Here is an 18,289-nt window from a genome sequence, read left to right as displayed (position 1 = left end):
TCAGAGGAGGGGCCGCCACACAGCACAGTCGCCAGCTGCCTGTGCTGCGTGCCCCCTACCTGGCCTGCCCCACCTCCCACACCATACCTCCTGTTGCTATGAACGAATGCAATTGCTTCCCACTCCTGTTTTCCCAGTCTTCTCCTCCCAGGCATATTTTTTCAAGTAAAACACCACCACCCCTGAATTTAAAACACCCAAGTTTAAAGCCCACCCTCATTAAAGCAATAATCTTACCTCAAGTGGGGCTGGTCCACATGCTCGCTCCACCCCCAAAGGGATGACCCCCTTTGGTGTCGCCCCTTCGGTGGTGGCCCCATCCCCAAGGCTGGCTGGCTTTATAGTGCTGCTGGGGCACTTTAAGCTGGGTCAGCAGATGTTATCAATGCAGCCTGCCCGCCCAGGGTCCTAACCCCTGCACTACTCTCAGCAGCATGTCTGCAGGTCCAGGCAGATTGAGGTCCAGGCAGAAGCAGGTATGAGAAATATTTGGCCCTCCAGATGTTGCTGAACAACAACTTCTACCATCCCATGCCATTTGACCATGCTTGGTAGGGTTGATGGGAGTTGTAGTTCAACAACATCTGGAAGCCCAAGGGTCCCTCATCTGTTTTAGCTTAACCAAGCAGTTTTATTTACTGTGGCAGGACCCTTGCTCTAGTCTCCAGGTAAAGAAATAAATTTATCATTAACAGTTTCCATAAGCACAGTGTGCTTCACAGAAATTCTACATCGCAAAATATATGAATAAATTAAAATGCTAGGTCACTGCCTCCAAGGAGCTTGCATTATACAAATTCTGACAAGGGGGAGCAGAAGACAAGGAAAGAAGCGGCAAGTGATTAATGTTTGAAAGTGCAGAAAGTGCATTCCTTCGTTTCCTGCCGACAAAGAAGTTGCATGAATTAACATGTCATCAACAGACAGTGAATCTCTTTCTCTCCAGCCCCGCCGCCCCTGCACCCTCCCCTGCAAAAGCCAGGAACCCATCCCTTGCTCTATCCAGGATGCCAAGGGAATACTGTAACCGGGAACAACGGATTTATGATTCTTATTTATATCATTCTAATGTTGGAAGGCTCAAGTTGAAAATTGGGCCTTCGCTGCTTTATCATCGTTAATCTTTTCTATGGAAAGATGACGAAGACAGTGCTGGGGCTGCTGAATTGCTGATGTGCATATACACCAAAGGATTTGCAGTGCTAAGCACATACATTTACCTTTCTAAAAAAAAAAAAACATATTGCCAGGGAGAGAACAGAAGGTGGTGACTATGGGCCTTAGCCACTGTCAGGGCTGGGCTGTGGGCAGCGGCACTGAATTGGTAGGGGTTCTGGAATGAAGGACATAGTCTCTTGTTGGGCTTACTGCATCGTCTCCAAACCAACTGTCCTGAAGCCAAGGAGCTGGAGCAGAAAGAGAAGCCAGCATTGGATTTATCCTTCAGCCCAGCCAATCCAAGGGTCTCTTAACTGCTTACCAACTTCCTGCAAGGTGGGCTAGGCTAACAAACAGTGATCAGTCTAAGGTGATCCAGTGAGCTTCATGGTTGACTTAAGGATCTGAAACTCTGGTCCTCCAGGTCTTAGGTCAGCACTCTAACCACTACACGACACTATCCCTCTCATGTGTCAAGTACTGGCAAACTTTATTAATAGGTTTGGTAAGAAGCCAGATGGGAAATCCATTTAGTACACGGGTGCCCACTATTTGGCGTTTCCTTCAAACCTGCCAATAAATCCAGTAGGCGTAAAAGGGACAATAAAAGTAACATTGTCCTGACCTGTCACCTGTGGCAGTTAATTTGCCAAAAAATTATTTCATCTTGAATTATTTCATCTTGACACAGGACGCAGCCTATATAAAGTAAGTTATCAGGCACATTACATTATATAATGAGAATTGACACATTATATACACATAGGAGTGACAAACGGTGCCTGAGGGTCATGGCTGAAAATCCCACAAATGTTTGTTTTAATTTTTATTTTAATGTACACAGTATTGCCATTGCAGATCTGCAATGAATGGAAGTAACAAATAAAAGAGTGTGTGGAGAGTTTGTGCATGCTCATGTGTCAGAAGGACTTCCACCATGAGAGGAGTCGGCAGTCCTGGCTCCCAGTTACTGATGAACGAAGGCTAAAAGGAGGATTCTTTCCAAAAGCTTCAATGTTTAGATTTTGCTGCTGTACATATGCAAATTGCTGGCTTAAGGCACTTCAGGCAACACACATAATTAATCCTAAATACAGCTGCAACAAAGGCAGGTGCTGTTAACTCCCCAAGCTTTGGATGCTGATCCAACACAACCCCTCACTACCCTATATATAGGAATGGGGTGGGCACCACTTAGTGCAGCAAGTGTTCCGCAATCTCTCACTATGCCTAGTAGGCAAAAGCCTCTTTCCCTTTTGCTTTGGCACCTCCTAGACGTAGGTGAGAGGCATCCAGGCCTGGGAGAACTGTCAGAAGCCCCCTACTCTCGAGTAGGACCCTGGCAGAGACACATGCCTGACTGGCATGTTCCCTCCCTCCTGGTCGATCATTCGGGAGCTTCAAAAGCTTTCTTCTGCCTGAACATCACAGCGACCGATGCCAACAGACATCGGCACACTTAGGGATCCGCAGAGTCTTTGCAGCTTGCGTAACAGACATCAGCAACTCAGCATTTTGGCTAATCTACTTTATTTACATATAAACACACATGGAGCACTGAAACATGGCTCCCTCTCTCTCTAGCATCAGACAGCAAAGAGAATGAACAAAGGGCAATAGTCCCACTTCATGGAACATAGTAACACAAACATCCTGTCGCCGTCACTTCCCACTCTGTGGAGTCAAAACATACACCGTCATGTGATAGACAACAATCCCATGACTGTAATCATGGAGCAGGAATTCTAACAAGAACATTCCCCTATGGAAAGGCTGGGCTGTTCCCAGTGTATGATGGTGCCAGGGTGGGTGGCACAACAGGCACTGTAAATGCCTGTTGTTGCAGAGATAGCTATGCTCTGCCTCAAAAGTCAGAGGCAGCAATGCTTCTGAATACAATTTGCTGGAAACCACAGGAGGGGAGAGAGCTCTTGTGCTCGAATCCTGCTTGCTGGTTTCCCACAGGCTGGCCCCTGCGAGAACAGGATGCTGGGCTGGATGGGCTGGTTGCCTGATCTGGTACGGTCCTCTTACCTCATGAGAGCAGATTGAGGGACCCCTCCCACCAGGATCCTCACTATCAGGCTGCCCAAGTCCCAGCAAAGACACACATATCTGCTAGTCCTCCCCTGGGTCCTTGGCAAACCCTCCATCTGTATCGTCCTGACTCAGCCAGCCCATGGCACTAGTATGATGTAGTGGTGAGAGTGTCTGACTAGGACCAAACATTCCCACTCAGCTATTACACTCCATCTCTCAGCCAATCCTACCTACCAGGGTTGCTGTGAGGATAAAATGGGGAAGGAACTGCGTGAATCAGAACAAAGTAGCATTGCTGTGATCATGATGAGCTGAAATTCAGCAGGTCTAGATCTGGTCTGTGTGTCTGGATGGGAGACCACCTAGGAACCCAATATTTATCTTAGGTAATTTATCTTCTGCCTTTCCATCTGAAGAAATTCAACAGCGTCTCACAGAATAAAACAACATTAAAAACACTCTTCTTCCCTACAGTTAAAATACAAATTACAATAAAAACAAATGAGGCAGACATAATAGAGCAGAGAAAAATCCACCAGCCAGATAAATTTTAAAAGCCTGCTAAGAGCAAGCAAGCCTTCAGGAGGTGAGGATCACGTAGGATGACACCAAGTGGATCTCCTCTGGCAAAGGAGTCCCCACATTCACCGCTGTGAATTCCAGGATGGGTGAAAGACAGGATATAAATGTAATAAATAAATAAAGTGTGCAGTCACTTTTAACTGGGAGAAAAAGGGGGAAAAGGTGTGCCTTGGCTTATCAGAAGCTGAGAAAAATGAACAATGTTATGCAATTGCATCAGCATATTTTATTGAACATATAATTGCTTATGCATTTACTTTTTCTTGAAAATCTAATCAAAATTATTTCAAAAAGAATAAGCTGAGAAACATTGATGCAGTGTGTGTGTGAATTTGCAAGAGTATAAAGATGTGATCCACCACCCACTGAGAAAAACTGAAGCTCTCCCATTACTAGTATGGAGGCAGTTGTGTCGTAGTTCTCCAGGGTCACAGGGGCCAATGACCTGTGACTATTTCCGCAGCAGGGTTCCTGTCTCCAGCATACTAGAGCTGCCCAATCAGCATGAAAGGGAAGTTTTTTAGCCACGATATGCTCCAAAACTAAACTCTTAGAAACCCTGAAAATACAAGGTTCTTCACTTTCAAGAGAATGGTGTGCAAGTTTTGTAACACCCAGTGGAACTTTGCATAAAACACAGTGAAAGAAGATATTGGAGTGTCGCATAACTTCAAATCATTTGCTCATGTATGTGCACAGAAAATAGTAGATTTCCCTGAAAGGCAGAACTCTGAGATCTGTTCAATGCATACATTACAGTCATACCTCATGTTACGTTTGCTTATGTTACGTTCTTTCAGGTTACGTCCCACGGCAACCCAGAAGTACCAGAAAGGGTTACTTCCGGGTTTCGCCGCTCGTGCATGCGCAGAAGCACAAAATGACGTCATGCACATGCTTGGAAGCGGCGAATCGCAACCCACGCGTGCGCAAACGCGCCGCTGCGGGTTAGGTTCTTTTCATGTTGTGAACATGCCTCCAGAACGGATCCCGTTCGCAACCAGAGGTACCACTGTATTATCATCATCATCATTATTACTACTACTAATATTATATCATTTTAGAAGTAGTGTGGATCTGAAAAGGCATGGCTATCATGACAGGACTCCACACTTCTGTATTTGCCACAACACTACTGTACACAGGGATGTATATATCCTCAAGTTTCACCAGATTATTTCAAGCACCTGAGGGGCTTCACTACTGAGGTCCCCACAAAGGGGAATGGTTAAGATTGCAACAAGAATACTGTGCGTTCTCTTTCCACTGCCTTCATTAGGATTAGGAAGCTCATTTAACATTCCCGGGTTTTAGAATTATAAAACACCAAATTCCACTATGACGACAGCAGCCAGGAAACAATTTAGACACTGGATCCGGTCTGTCGGCCTCACAGAGCAGTTTCAGGGACGGCTATTCAATCATTTTATAGGATAAAATCAATACGTGTTAAATATAAAACCAGGCTTTTTTTTTTAAAGACCTATAAAGAAGAGTTACCAGTTTTAGACTTCATCCACACAATAAAAGGAGTTCTTAGGAGATTTAATGCTAACTCCTAATGAAAATCCACAGAAGAATGTATTCATTCTCCATTCTGCTTTCCATTACACCTATCAAGCTAGAGCATCTCAACAAGAAAAAAGGGTAATATCCAACTAGATTCTACTCAGAGTAGACCCACTGAAATTAATGAACCTATGTCACCTATGAGCACTGACTTAAATAGGTCTACTCTGAGTGGAACTAACATTGGGTTATATCCAATGACATAAGAAATTAACAGCCCTCTTAGGATGGGAACTGTCGTACAGAAGACATATGAGGGCCTTCACAGAGACCATGAAGAACCACCGGTATTTTTTTGAAAGTGTCTTGCTCTGTCATAGGTACATGCAGCTCCCACTATTGGAACGCTTGTTATCTGAAATCTCAGTTATTTGAATGCAAAGAATTAGACCCAAACTTTGCTACCCAAATGGCTGATTCAAATTCAGAACAGCCAGAGTTTGCCCACTTTCTAACTTTTTGGTGTTTTGCTGGTTGGTGGCAGCCATTTTTATCAGAAAGCATGAAGGAAGGGAGTGTGTGGGGGGGGGAGATTTGTACAGTGGTGCCTCGCAAGACGAAAAGAATCCGTTCTGCGAGTCTCGTCTAGCAGTTTTTTCGTCTTGCAAAGCGAGCCCATTGACGGATTAGCGGATTAGCGCTATTAGCGGCTTTTAGCGGCTTAGAAAAAGGGGAGAAAAAGGGGGAAAAACCCGCAGGAACTCGCAAGACATTTTCGTCTTGCGAAGCAAGCCCATAGGAGATTTGTTTTGCGAAGCACCTCCAAAACGGAAAACTCTTTCGTCTAGCGAGTTTTCCGTCTTGTGAGGCATTCGTCTTGCGGGGCACCACTGTAATCAGTTTTGCCTTTGTTAGGCTTCTGATTGGCAGTAGTTCCTGGCAGAAAGCACGGAGGGTAGGCGGGGAGAGACTGGACAAATCACAGATTAGGAATGTTTCCATAGGAAATAATGAAAATCACCAGCTCATTACGCGAATGCCCCCCATGAACAATTTCCTGGGAACACACTATGTTTGGAAAGCAAGACCTGCATGTACACAGCAAAGTGCTGGGCAGAAATGAAATAGATTTATAAGCTTGTCATACGTCCCGACAATCCCAGACATGTCCTCTTTGTGGGGGACCATCCAGGGGGAATTTTATATTTTAATGGAAATATTTGGGTTTTGGGGTTTTTACAGTGGTACCTCGGGTTAAGAACTTAATTCGTTCTGGAGATCCGTTCTTAACCTGAAACTGTTCTTAACCTGAGGTACCACTTTAGCTAATGGGGCCTCCACCTGCCGCCTCGCCGCAGGAGTACGATTTCTGTTCTCATCCTGAAGCAAAGTTCTTAACCTGAGGTACTATTTCTGGGTTAGCAGAGTCTGTAACCTGAAGCATATGTAATCTGAAGCGTCTGTAACCCGAGGTACCAGTGTATTTATTTAGGCCTTGGGCATGGGCTCCAGTGGCTTGTGCTCTCTGCATGCTACAGCTGCTGCCAGCCCGAGCCGGGGAAAGAGGTGCACAGGCGTGGAAGTGGCCCCCGCACGCCTATTTCCCCAGCTCAGGCTGTCCTCTTTTTTGCTCTTTAAGATATGGCAACACTAAAATAGAAGGCTCTGGAAACAAAAACGGTGGCAATAACTAGCTCAACAAGAGCACAGGGCGGAACAAATTGCAACTAGGCCTAACAAGCTCTTTTAACTCGTAGAGGAAGTTCTCAGCCATGATGCTGAAGCAGAGGTCAGAAAAACCCAGGGGGAAGGTGCTTGCTCTGCCCTTTGGCATATGCTCAGAGGGGGGCTGCCTCTCTACCTGAGAGAAGGAACAGGGGGCCACCTCCTTGGGAAAGTTCTAGAAAGTCCTTCACAAGTTCCTAGGATCAGGCATGGCCTGGGGGTGGAAGCGGAGGAGCAGTGGTGGTAGCATCGCCAGCCTTTCCTCCACTGGGCTTCGCTTCAGCATGCCAGGGAGGCAAGGGCAGCCTTTGCAGGGAGATGATCCTCGCAGCGCTGGCCATGCTGGCGGTTTTCTGGAGCGGGAGGGCCAGAGCTGCTGGTTCCAGCACAGGGGTCAGCAAACTTACCGCGCCTCAGGCCGGTGTCTCCAGCGCCGATTGCACGGCGGGGCAGAGGGCGGGGGAGCACGTGCCAATACGCATGTGCACGTTATTTCCGGCGCACTTCTGGGTTGGAGGAGCACCGGAAATAGCTTGTGCGCATGTGCACGGGCCTCCTACGCCCCGGATGTGCACCGCAAATAATGCTTGCACATGCGCAAATAATGCTTGCGCATATGCACAAGCTATTTCCGGTGCTCCTCCAACCCGGAAGTGGGCAGCTGTGCAGCGCAGCGCCGGTAAGAGCGGGCAGCGAGGGAGGGTCGCTGAGGGCCGGATAAACGAGTCCCTCGGGCCTTATCCGGCCTGCGGGCCTTAGTTTGGGGACCCGTCTTCCAGCACATCACTTGGGGCTGTGCTATGATAGCGATGGCCTCTCCTCTCCCCTCTCGCCTGCTCTCCAGCAGCAGCTATGTGTGGCAAAAGGGAGGAAGCCAACAGCAGTGGCCATGGAAAGGCTCGGCTGGTTCACCCTCCTCCCAGAGCTCAGTGGCGGTTCTGGAGTGGGGAAAGCAGGACATTCCCAGATCCAAAGGGAAGCCGGCAATGTTTCTGTGAATCCAGGATATCCTGGTAGAATCAGGGAAGTTGGGGGGGGGGGTCCTGCAAGAGGCCCCATCGATATTGGCATCCAGCCGGCTCTTGAAAACACACCTGTTTAAGCAAGTGCCCTCCTGAAATTGAACTTCCTGAGCTAACCATTGCAATATAGTTGTTACGTCTTAAATAGGCTTCTCTTGTTGTCGATTTTTATAATGGACATTTTTAAGGTTCGGGTGGAATTGTTTTTGTCAGCGCTGCCCAAGGTCCCAGCTCACACAAGACCAACGCTGCTTCTTGCTCAAGTTTAAAAGTCTTTATTGAAGTTCAGTCTCATTTCCAGACGTGCAGCGCGCAACGCTACATCTATCCGTCAGACCGTAGAAGTCCCATCTGAATCTCCGCCCCCCTGACACCAGCTTAAGATTCTAGCTTTACTCCACCTCTTCCTCTGTTCCTTCTTTCTCTGGGTCCTTCTGCTAGTCGGAGTCTCTGCCCTCCGAGATTCTTCTGACGCTGATTCTCCCGACTCCTCCCCCCCCCTCTTTCGGGCTTTAGGACCTGGCTCCCAATCCGGGTTTTCTGCTGTCCCGCGCTCCTCCACATTTGAACTTGGCGCGCGCGCGCAGCCTCCCACTTTCCTTCTGACCGTTACACTTGTGTCACTGCTCCCCCTTTCGGGGAGGCTAGCTGGACCTGGCCTTCCCTCCGTCTCCCCACTCCCCGATGGAGGAGAAGCTGGTCCTGACTCATGTGACTCTTCCCCCCCACTGTGCTCTGGTGGGGAAACTGGCCCTACTCCTCCGCTGCTTCTTTGGGACTCCCCTCTGGTTCCTTGTTTATGGATCGTCCCCTCTGGGATTCGCCTCGCCCTTACCATAGGCGCCCTCTCCTGGGAATCTTCTGATTCGCTGGAGAAGCTCATGGAATCTCTCGGTCCACTGTCATATTCCCCTACGCTCCCCTCTGATTCCTCTCCTCCGCTCTCTATCTGCTCTCTCCCCTGCTCTTCTGCTCCTGAGCCTCTGACAGTTTTATTGTGTTTTTTAATCATGTGAGGATTTTAAATTTCTATGAACAACATAGAAGCGATTTTGGCATGTAAGCAATGTATAAATTATAAAATGGGAGTGCCCATACTTCGGAACTCCCTGCCTATTGACCTCAGGCAGGCACTTTTACTGTACTCTTTCTGGCACCTGCTAAAACCATTTTTAGTTAGGCAAACCTATCCAGACGTGGCTTTTAGCTTATTGTTGATTTTAATTGTTTCTGAAGGTTTTAAATAGTTGTTTTTAAGTGCTATTTTCACTGATAATTTTATTGTTTCATTCTTTTGTAAATTGCTTTGTTTCTTTATATTTTTTTAATAATCAAATGATATATAAGTACTGTGAAATAAATTAATATGGGATTACTCAGAAACCACAACAGTGGTTTTTTAATATAAAAAATAAACATTTAAATTTAATTTTCCTATAAAGCAACACAAGCAGCCCCTATGCAACTAGCGTAATCCCCATTCCCCTCATGAGAATAAGACACAGAGGTTAGCCAAATATACCCTGCCATAATTGGACATTCGTTGCCAGAGGTTGCATGTTGGAATCTGTTTCTAATACACTTATTATAAAACCATATCAAATTTATACAAAAATGATTTTTCAGAATAATTATACAAAATAATTTTCAATTTTTCATACATTTAATACCCTTAACTGCTTGGTCAGCAGCGGCGTAGCGTGGGTTGTCAGCACCCGGGGCAAGGCAAGTAATTTGCGCCCCCTAACCCGGGGCAAGGCAAGTAATTTGCGCCCCCTAACCCGTGGATTTGCGCCCCCTAACCCTACAAATCTATGCCTATGAATGATGGTCCCTCTCTCTCTCTCTTTCTCATATTCCAATTGATTCCCATTTCCGCCGATCAATCCCCGAAGCTCTCACCCAGCGAAATTCGTGCGTAATTACGCTTCGCCATCCCTAATCCTGCCGCTTCCACCGGGAAATCATGACGGTGCGTTTCTCCTCTCCAAACTTTCCCCGGCCCTTTGCCGGCCGGTGCAGCCCTTTTGGCTATGAGCTCCCCTCCTTCTCTGCCCGCTTCCGACCCCACCTCCCCGTCCAGCCTCCCTACCTCCTGAAAAAAGGCGCCGGCGCCGAGCAGGACACCCCCGCGGCCATCGGAGAGAGGCGGGGCCGAGGGAGGCAAGCCAATGGGCGAGGCGGGGGTAGGTGGCCACGGGGGCGGGCGCTGCCGCAGTCCTCGGGTGGGCAAGGTAGGAGCAGGCGGAGGCTGGCCGGCCGCTCTGACAATAGGGGCGGGCCGAGGGCACGACGCGGCTGGGCCCTCTGGACTCGCGCCCCCCCCAGATGTTGCGCCCGGTGCGGCCGGCACCCCTGGCACCCCCCACGCTACGCCACTGTTGGTCAGCTTTTCTATGAAAGTCAAAGTCCAAACCTTTTGTCTCCACACAGACAACTGCAAACTATTGAAACCCAATAGACGAAATACGATCAGTTCTATATGCAGAAGATCCTTCTATTCATCCTTAAAAATAGTGAATAAGGCCAATTGTGCCATGCATGGAACAAAGCTTGTTTTGTGATCCAGCTTATTTCCTGAAGGACTGTGGTCCATAATGTATTAACAGTACTACGCATCCATCACTTATGGTACCATCAGTCTTTCATTTTGAAGGCAAGTAAGTTGAAGGGGTACTTGATTTAACCTATGCTCCCCCAGATGTTGCTAGGCTCCAACTCCCAATCATCCCTGACCATTGGCTATGCTTGAACTGTAGTTCCCAGTACTATCTAGAGGGCATTGCCTGAATTAAGGCAATGATGTCTGACTTACCGTATTTTTCCATGTATAAGATGCCCCCTATTTTGGGGGATTCAGGTTTAAGAAAATGGGGGGAGATGTATCCGTGTATAAGATGCCCCCTAATTTTTACATTATTTTTTAGGGGGGGAACCTAGTCTTATACACGAAAAAATACGGTAAAGTGTTGAAATGCCTTCCAGGTAGCCATTCCAATTGCCTCATGTTCATGATGCAGGACAGAAGCGCATCTATGTTCATCTGCATAATGGCCCAATACACTTTGGCACCTGAGGCAAACCACAAAATGGCATCCCCACTACCACCATAGAAGAAGGGGTAAGCAGCTCCTATTTACCAAGAAGTCAGAGTAAAGGCAGTGTGAGGGGTACAGCTGAGTAGGCAGCAGCAGGTGGTGGCCAGAACTGCTGCCCTTGTGGATTGTGCCACCTGAGGCAGTTGTCGCACTTTGCCTCATAGGTGGGCCAACCCTGAACACCTCCCCAGTAGCCCCTAAGACCTTACGATGGGGCTCTGCTCTACCTCCCCTCCCACATCAAAACCCAACCCCAGTTCAGTCGCTGGAGGCTTATTTTAATCCAAAACACAGCAGCAAACACACACACCGGGGTGGGGGGGAGAGTAATGATTAATTTGTTAATAATAATAATTTACCACATTTTCTTGTACAATAGAGTTCAGCGACTAAATGTTATATTACTTTAAGATTAGATGGCCTAATGATATATAATGCAAAAGATTTTACTGAATCGTTATTTAGTGAGTCATAAAAACCTCTTAAAAATTAATCTTTCACGCACATCCAGCTTATCCAAAGTTAGCATTTAATTAGATGGCCTTGGTGCAAATGAGCATACTACTTTATTTGCTCAATCAGTATATGTCTCTCCAGTAATTAGAATTAATTCAAGTCATTGACTCACCTCCTAACAAACAATGTAAAACATTAGGCGAAATAGAAACAAATGGACTTTTTGGGGTGTGTTCCCCCCTTTCCTTAATGCAAAAGGCACCCTTCCCCTTGCTTTTAGAGGGCAGAAAGGAAACACCTTTGTTTTCTAGTTTCAGGATCAAACAGGAAAATAGAATAGAATCTAGTTTCTGCCCTACAAAAAGTAGTTCTCACAGGGCTCACAAGACAAATAACCCCCAGCCAAACACTGGGTTGCATCCAATGAGGCAGTGTGGTTTAGTGTTGCGACCAGGGTTCAAATCCCCATTCAGCCATCAAGCTCTCTGGGTGACCTTGGCCCAGTCACTGCCTCTCAGTCTACTCTACCTCACAGGGTTGTTGCAGAGATTAAATCAGGAGGAGGAGAACCATGTGCACTACCTTGGGATCCTTGGAGAAAAAAGTGGGATATAAATGCAATAAATAAATCTCCCATTCAGAGTAGATCTACTGAAATTAATGGACGTTCCTAGTTGGCTCAGTGAGATGTAAACTTGCTCCTGCTTTCCATTATTCCTGCCCAGGAGTGTTTGGGATAACAAACCAATAAGCCCTTGTATTCAAATGTTGTGGGCATAAGTCAACCAATTCATACTCACAAGTTACTCAAACCCATTGATTCTAATGGGTCTACTCTGAATATGACCAATATTTGGATATCATCTTATAAAAAGTGAGTTTAGTTTCAACCTGATTACAGAGATGTGTTGTTTTCTTCCAAATTAAATCTCACAAAATCCCATTCTTAAATCATGAAATGTTGCATGGAGACAATGGAATTACCTCACCTGAGAGGCATCCACTTCTGGACTTTCATACAAATTACTGATCAGTGCAAGTCTTCTAAGAGAAGGAGGCAATCCCAAAGCACTGACTCATGCAGAGAAGCAACAAGCAACCTCCTCTAAGGACAGGCAACTCTGCTGCCCTGCTGGACTGCAATACTTAATGAAGGAATCACACCCAACGTAGAATTACCAACCCCAGCTCAGCCTGATTGACAATCCAGAATAGTGAGAAGCATGCAGAGTTGCAACAGACAGCCTGCTCTCATCAGAGGAACATTTCTTTCTTTCTTTCTTTCTTTCTTTCTTTCTTTCTTTCTTTCTTGTGGCCTCTTAGTAGTTATTACAACACATGTCTAAGCCACCATATATGGTCTGAAAGCCATCATGCCCAAAGGGCAAAGCTGCCTAGTGCTGCTGGACCATGTCACAAAGTTCAACCCAGAATAGCGTGTTGAAACAATGCTTCATACAATGGATCACCCATTTATCTCGCCGTTGTAGTAAAATCCCATTAACTTTCTCACTTAATTTATCTCATTTGCGCTGTCACTGCTCATAAAAATTTAACCCAGTAATTTCCTGTTATGCAAAGCATAACACAGTATGAATATTTAAATACAATGTAAATACAGACACCCCCTTGCATTTTGGTATTCTAAATTGTTGCCTTCACTTAGTGGCATTTCTCTTTCTCATTCACTCCCCCCCCCTCCTACCACCCCACACTATTTTTCAATTAGAGGCCCAGATGTTTCGGAAGCTCCAATAGGCAACAGCAGTTATGAGGGATGCTTTATCTGCATTGCAATGATGACTCCAGCATCAGCCCCAGGCTGCATTAACATACTCATGTTTTATTCCTAGATTTCCCTTCACATACACACCAAACCCTCATCCTAATGTTCCAGTTAATTATTATACCACATAAAGCAGACTTACAGCACTCCCCCCAAATCTCCACAAACTGGATGTCCTTTTAAGCTAGCTTTAGTCTGATCCACGCACCTCAAACAAGGAGGGGGGGGGCAGCAAAGGGAATATATCCCAACAGCCAGGAATTTAGTGAACCTAAGCGATCATGGAAGAACTATATACAACATGGAATATAAACAAGCATGCGCAAACACACAAACAAACAAACAAACACACACACACACACACACACACATCCATTCATTCATTCTAGTCACACTGCAGAACAAATGTCCAAAAACTCAAGAGCTATATCAGTGAATGTTGATAGCCAACAAAATGAGATTGTTAGCATTCACTAGTGTGTGTACACGACAAGCAGGAACATACACCAGTCAATGCCAGCACTCCAAAAATTTGTCTCAGACTGTCAGTGTTCATATGCACATGCCAGGATTCATCAAATCTCAGACATCCACTGTAATTTTATATCTGTTTACCTATCACAGAACATTTTTATTGGACACACAGTTTTTATTACATTTCTGCTTTCCTAAACCGCCTTGACAACAGGCGAGACAGACATGAAGGAGGGAGATTTTTAAATCTGGTCCATCAGTGCAGCTGAATAAATCACTTTAGGAACAACATACAATGCAGCAAGCATAAAGAACTGAGAGCCCAGAAATCTAACCCCATAAAGCAGCATAGCTAAGCACTCCTGCTAATTAGTGTGCATGTCGATAATTGCTATCCAAGGGAAATGGGGGCCTAAAGTCTAGACGGCACTGGTGTTGGTGCCAGATCAATGTCCCTTGATGTTCACAGTTAAGAGGGCCAGCACTGGGGAGGTCCTGTCTAGGGTAACACATACCTAGCTCCCAGAAACAGGGCAAACAGCGATGACCTCAGCAGATAAGCAGTTTCCCAGAGAAGGTGGTTCTTCGTTAATTCAAAAAAAAATGTGAATGAAGGCCAATTGTGACCCCACACAATGTTGTATTTCTTACTCATACCCAAAATATCAATGGTTTCTGATGCAACATTATGTAAAGTGGATGTCTGTAAGCAGCTAAGATGGATATATATATATATATATATATATATATATATATATATATATATATGTAGTTGTACTTTGATTTTCAAACGGAATCCGTTTCAGAAGTCCATTTGACTTCTGAAAAGTTTGAAAACCAAGGCGTGGCTTCTGATTGGCTGCAGGAGCTTCCTGCACTCAATTGGAAGCCGCCTTGGAAGTTTGGATTCCAAAGAACGTTCGCAAACCGGAACACTCACCTTCAGTTTGCGGCATTTGGGAGCCAAAACGTTTGCAAGGTGTTAAACAACCAAGGTGTGTGTGTGTGTGTGTGTGTGTGTGTGTGTGTGTGTGTGTGTGTAATATCCCAAGCTATAATATATAATATATTCCAAGCTCAAGGTAACAGATGTAGCTCTCTCCATCCTCATTTTATCATCACAACCCTGTGAGAGACATTAGGCTGAGAGAAAGTGACTAACCCAAGGTCACCCAGTAAGCTTCTAGGCTGAGTGCAGTTTTGAACCCTGGTCTCCCACTCTTTTAAAAAAGCACTAGACAAATTAATGAAGGAGAGGTCTATTGATGGCTACTAGCCATGATGGCTTTGCTCAAACACCACAAATTGAGATAGAGAACTGGGAGAACAGGAGGCTGGACTAGACAGGCCATTGCCTGATCCAGCAGGGCTCTTCTTATGTTCTTAGGTCTTACTCTGACACTACTGCACCATGCAGGCTTTCCAGACCACAGTAGTTTATGTGGTTAGTTAAATGGGGGTAACCATAATCTGCACTCAATAAAACAGAAAAGGATAGTCTGGTTTAGGAGAATTTATTCACATTTCACTCCCTTGTTGAAGACTATGATTTCATTAAGCAACCAAGGAAGGAAGCAAACAAACCCAGCAATGAAATGTGACAACCAAAAGCCCTCCTCTTTATAAATTAGAACAACCCAAACATGCTTAGAAACCTGACATGTGATCCTTTAACAAACAGATGCTGTTAAAAAACAAGAAAGATAGATGTGCTCTCACATACCCTATGTTGCAAAATGGGCTCCATATCCCAATGTTACGCTATTTGCAGAGAGCCGACAGCTTAAGTTCCTTGAGGACATTTGCCAACCTTTGCCGGAGCATTTTTTAATACATCACCATGTCACTTTTTAATGTGCCCCAATCTCCTAACCACATGGCAAACTAACAGGGATTTTTAAAATATGGGCTTTATAGCTTTGTGCCTGTGATTAATTAAATAAATAGCCTGCGTTTCACAAATCATCCTTCTAATTAGTCTAAGCCAGACATTCCCCCCGTTTCCTTGGCACGGGGCTGCCATCTGAAGCTTCGCAGAAGGGCAGGAGAGCGCTCCTGAACTCGCTGGCAAATTTGCGCTCTCTGGAGCGCATGCACGCATACATACACACACACACTGTCGCCGCGTCAGCCATGGCTGGCATCGTACCACATGGCCCCCTCAGGCAGAGAGGTATAGTCTTCGCAGGTGCTGCAGTCAGCTGGAATTTGACTCCAGCTGCTCGCCAAAGATGTTCGCCTTTAATTATTGTCCCTGATCCTGGAGGAGAAGATGCAGGTAACAAAAGAAATGATCTTGCTATCTTCTAAAAAAACCTAGCCTCAGCTAGTGGAAGTGGCGACACGATGGTAATGATAAATGTGTGTGTGTGTGTGTCTCTGTGTGTGTGTGGGAGGGAGGGAAGAGTACTAAAGAGTTTGAAAAGGACAAACTGGGAAGCTTCTCCTAAGCTGCCAGAGGTCTTTGCCTATCCAAGCAGCCTGACCCACTAACCTATGTTAATTTGCTGGCTTCAGAATACTGGGAGTTGCAATTCCTGGCTCAGCTGGCTCCCTTTGTCTTCCCTGCTATGTGCACCTGGTGCGATGGCAGCCACCGACCATCACTGCAATCACACCGCAGGGAAACCACCACAATCAATGTATGGCTGGTGGAAAGAATGTCAAGCCGTGAGCCAGGAAGAACCGCCTTCTCTTCCCCTACAATTCTTTCTTTAGCTTGGAGAAAAGGCAAATAAGTGTAGAAACAACAGAGGGCCTAAGAATGGGCAACCCTGAAAGCCAGGATCCAGGGTACCTTTTTGCATGACAAAGACGCACTACAACAGGGATGGAGAATCTGCAGCTCCTCCACATGTCGTTGGGAGTATATTGCCTGCCATGCCTGACCACTGCCCATGCTGAATAGGGCTGATGGGAGTGAAACACCACCTGGAAGGCTATGGGTTCCTAGAGGAAGGAACCATTGGCTTGTTCTTAGCGGTGCTTCAGCACCCTCAGAGTTGATAGCTAGAGAGCACTACTGCAGCTTCCAGCTCAGCAAGAATCAGGTGACACCCAGAGACCAATAGGATTCCACCTGGCTCTATAAAGTTGAAGCTCCGGCCTGCCTCCTTCAGGGTGAGAAATCTGGTTAAAGCCATGCCACCACACCCCTCATGGAGCAACTTGGGAGTGACTTTCATTGTTTAATTACGTGTTGTTTAAAGTACTTTATTTTGTCTTGTCCTGATCCTTCCAACATTCAGCCCACGAGTTAGGAGAGAAAATTATCCATGAAATGCATAATTTTATAAACTTCTATCATGCCACCTCTTACTCACCTTTTCTCTAAACTATAAAGTTGCAAATGCTGCAAACTTTCCCTACATCCCTTGGTCATTTTGGCTGCCCTTTTCTTTTCTTTTCTTTTTGGTTCTTCTTTTTTGGCTCTCATTTTCTGGACCTTTTTGAAACTCTACAATCTCCTTTTTGAGGTGAGGTGAACCAATAGCCACAGGTTCCCCTTACCTGCTAGTGCCTCACAGAACCCGAACAATGTTATCTAATTCCAGCATTGTTTGCAAAAATCCCAGCAACCAGCTGGCACTAAATAATCCTTTGCCATGCTCCAGATGTTTGGACTGCAACTCCCATCAGTCTCAGCTAGCAACATGTTGGTGAAGCCTGCACTGGATTGCCCATCAGAAATTGTCCACCAGCCCATCAGGGAAGAAGGGTCTGCTGTCTACTGCAACTGCTCTTTGTTCAGAGATCTCATCTCAGCGTGCATTTCATGCCCTGGGATAAATCCATTATCTTTCCTGGATATTTTTTTTAAACTTTTTGAAATCTTAAAACAATGCCATCACCTCGAGTCCTTGAAGAAAGGACGGCTTAGCAATCTAAAAGAATCAATAATGATTTATGAAATTAAAACAAGAACATGAAGCTAGATTGTAAACCACTTCTCGCCTTTTTTATTTTTTAAAGCACCATCTAAAATACACTTAGAAGATTTTGGTGTGTGTGTTCTCTCTCTCTCTCTCTTTCTTTATAGAAGTCAGGAATTTTATACTTTTGCTAATAAAACAATTCAACCTTTCCTTTGGCTATTTAGAATGTTGACTTACGAACATGTTTTCATTTTGAACAATTTATAATTAAGTGAAGGATAATGACATTAGACCAAAGCTTAAAATCAATTAAATTGAATAAAACGCAATATGATTCAAGCAGAAGATTAACTAGACTGTCACGTAAAATTGTATTTTTAAATTTTTTATTCTAATTAAACATGTTCTAATTAAATGACCGCTGCTTTGGAAATACTCCCCCTCTCCTCCCCCCCTCCAGCTCATCAGTATCCATTCCAAACCACATATTCATTAAAATTATATTCTATACCTCATTAGAAATGGACCCTTCTTCCCCTTTCTCCTCAGTGTTTTTGATAATGC

The 18,289-nt window shown here is 45.4% G+C and overlaps 1 protein-coding gene across 14 annotated transcripts in view; it reads right to left on the bottom strand.

The window, feature by feature from the left end:
* The window catches only part of MAPKAP1 (MAPK associated protein 1), a 185,212-nt gene that overhangs the window by 110,354 nt on the left and 56,569 nt on the right, over positions 1 to 18,289 (bottom strand). The window lies entirely within an intron of this gene.

The sequence above is a fragment of the Podarcis raffonei genome, chromosome Z, assembly GCF_027172205.1.
Source record: "Podarcis raffonei isolate rPodRaf1 chromosome Z, rPodRaf1.pri, whole genome shotgun sequence".
In the NCBI taxonomy this organism is placed as follows: Eukaryota; Metazoa; Chordata; class Lepidosauria; order Squamata; family Lacertidae; genus Podarcis; species Podarcis raffonei.
This window is presented reverse-complemented; position numbering and strand designations above follow the sequence as displayed.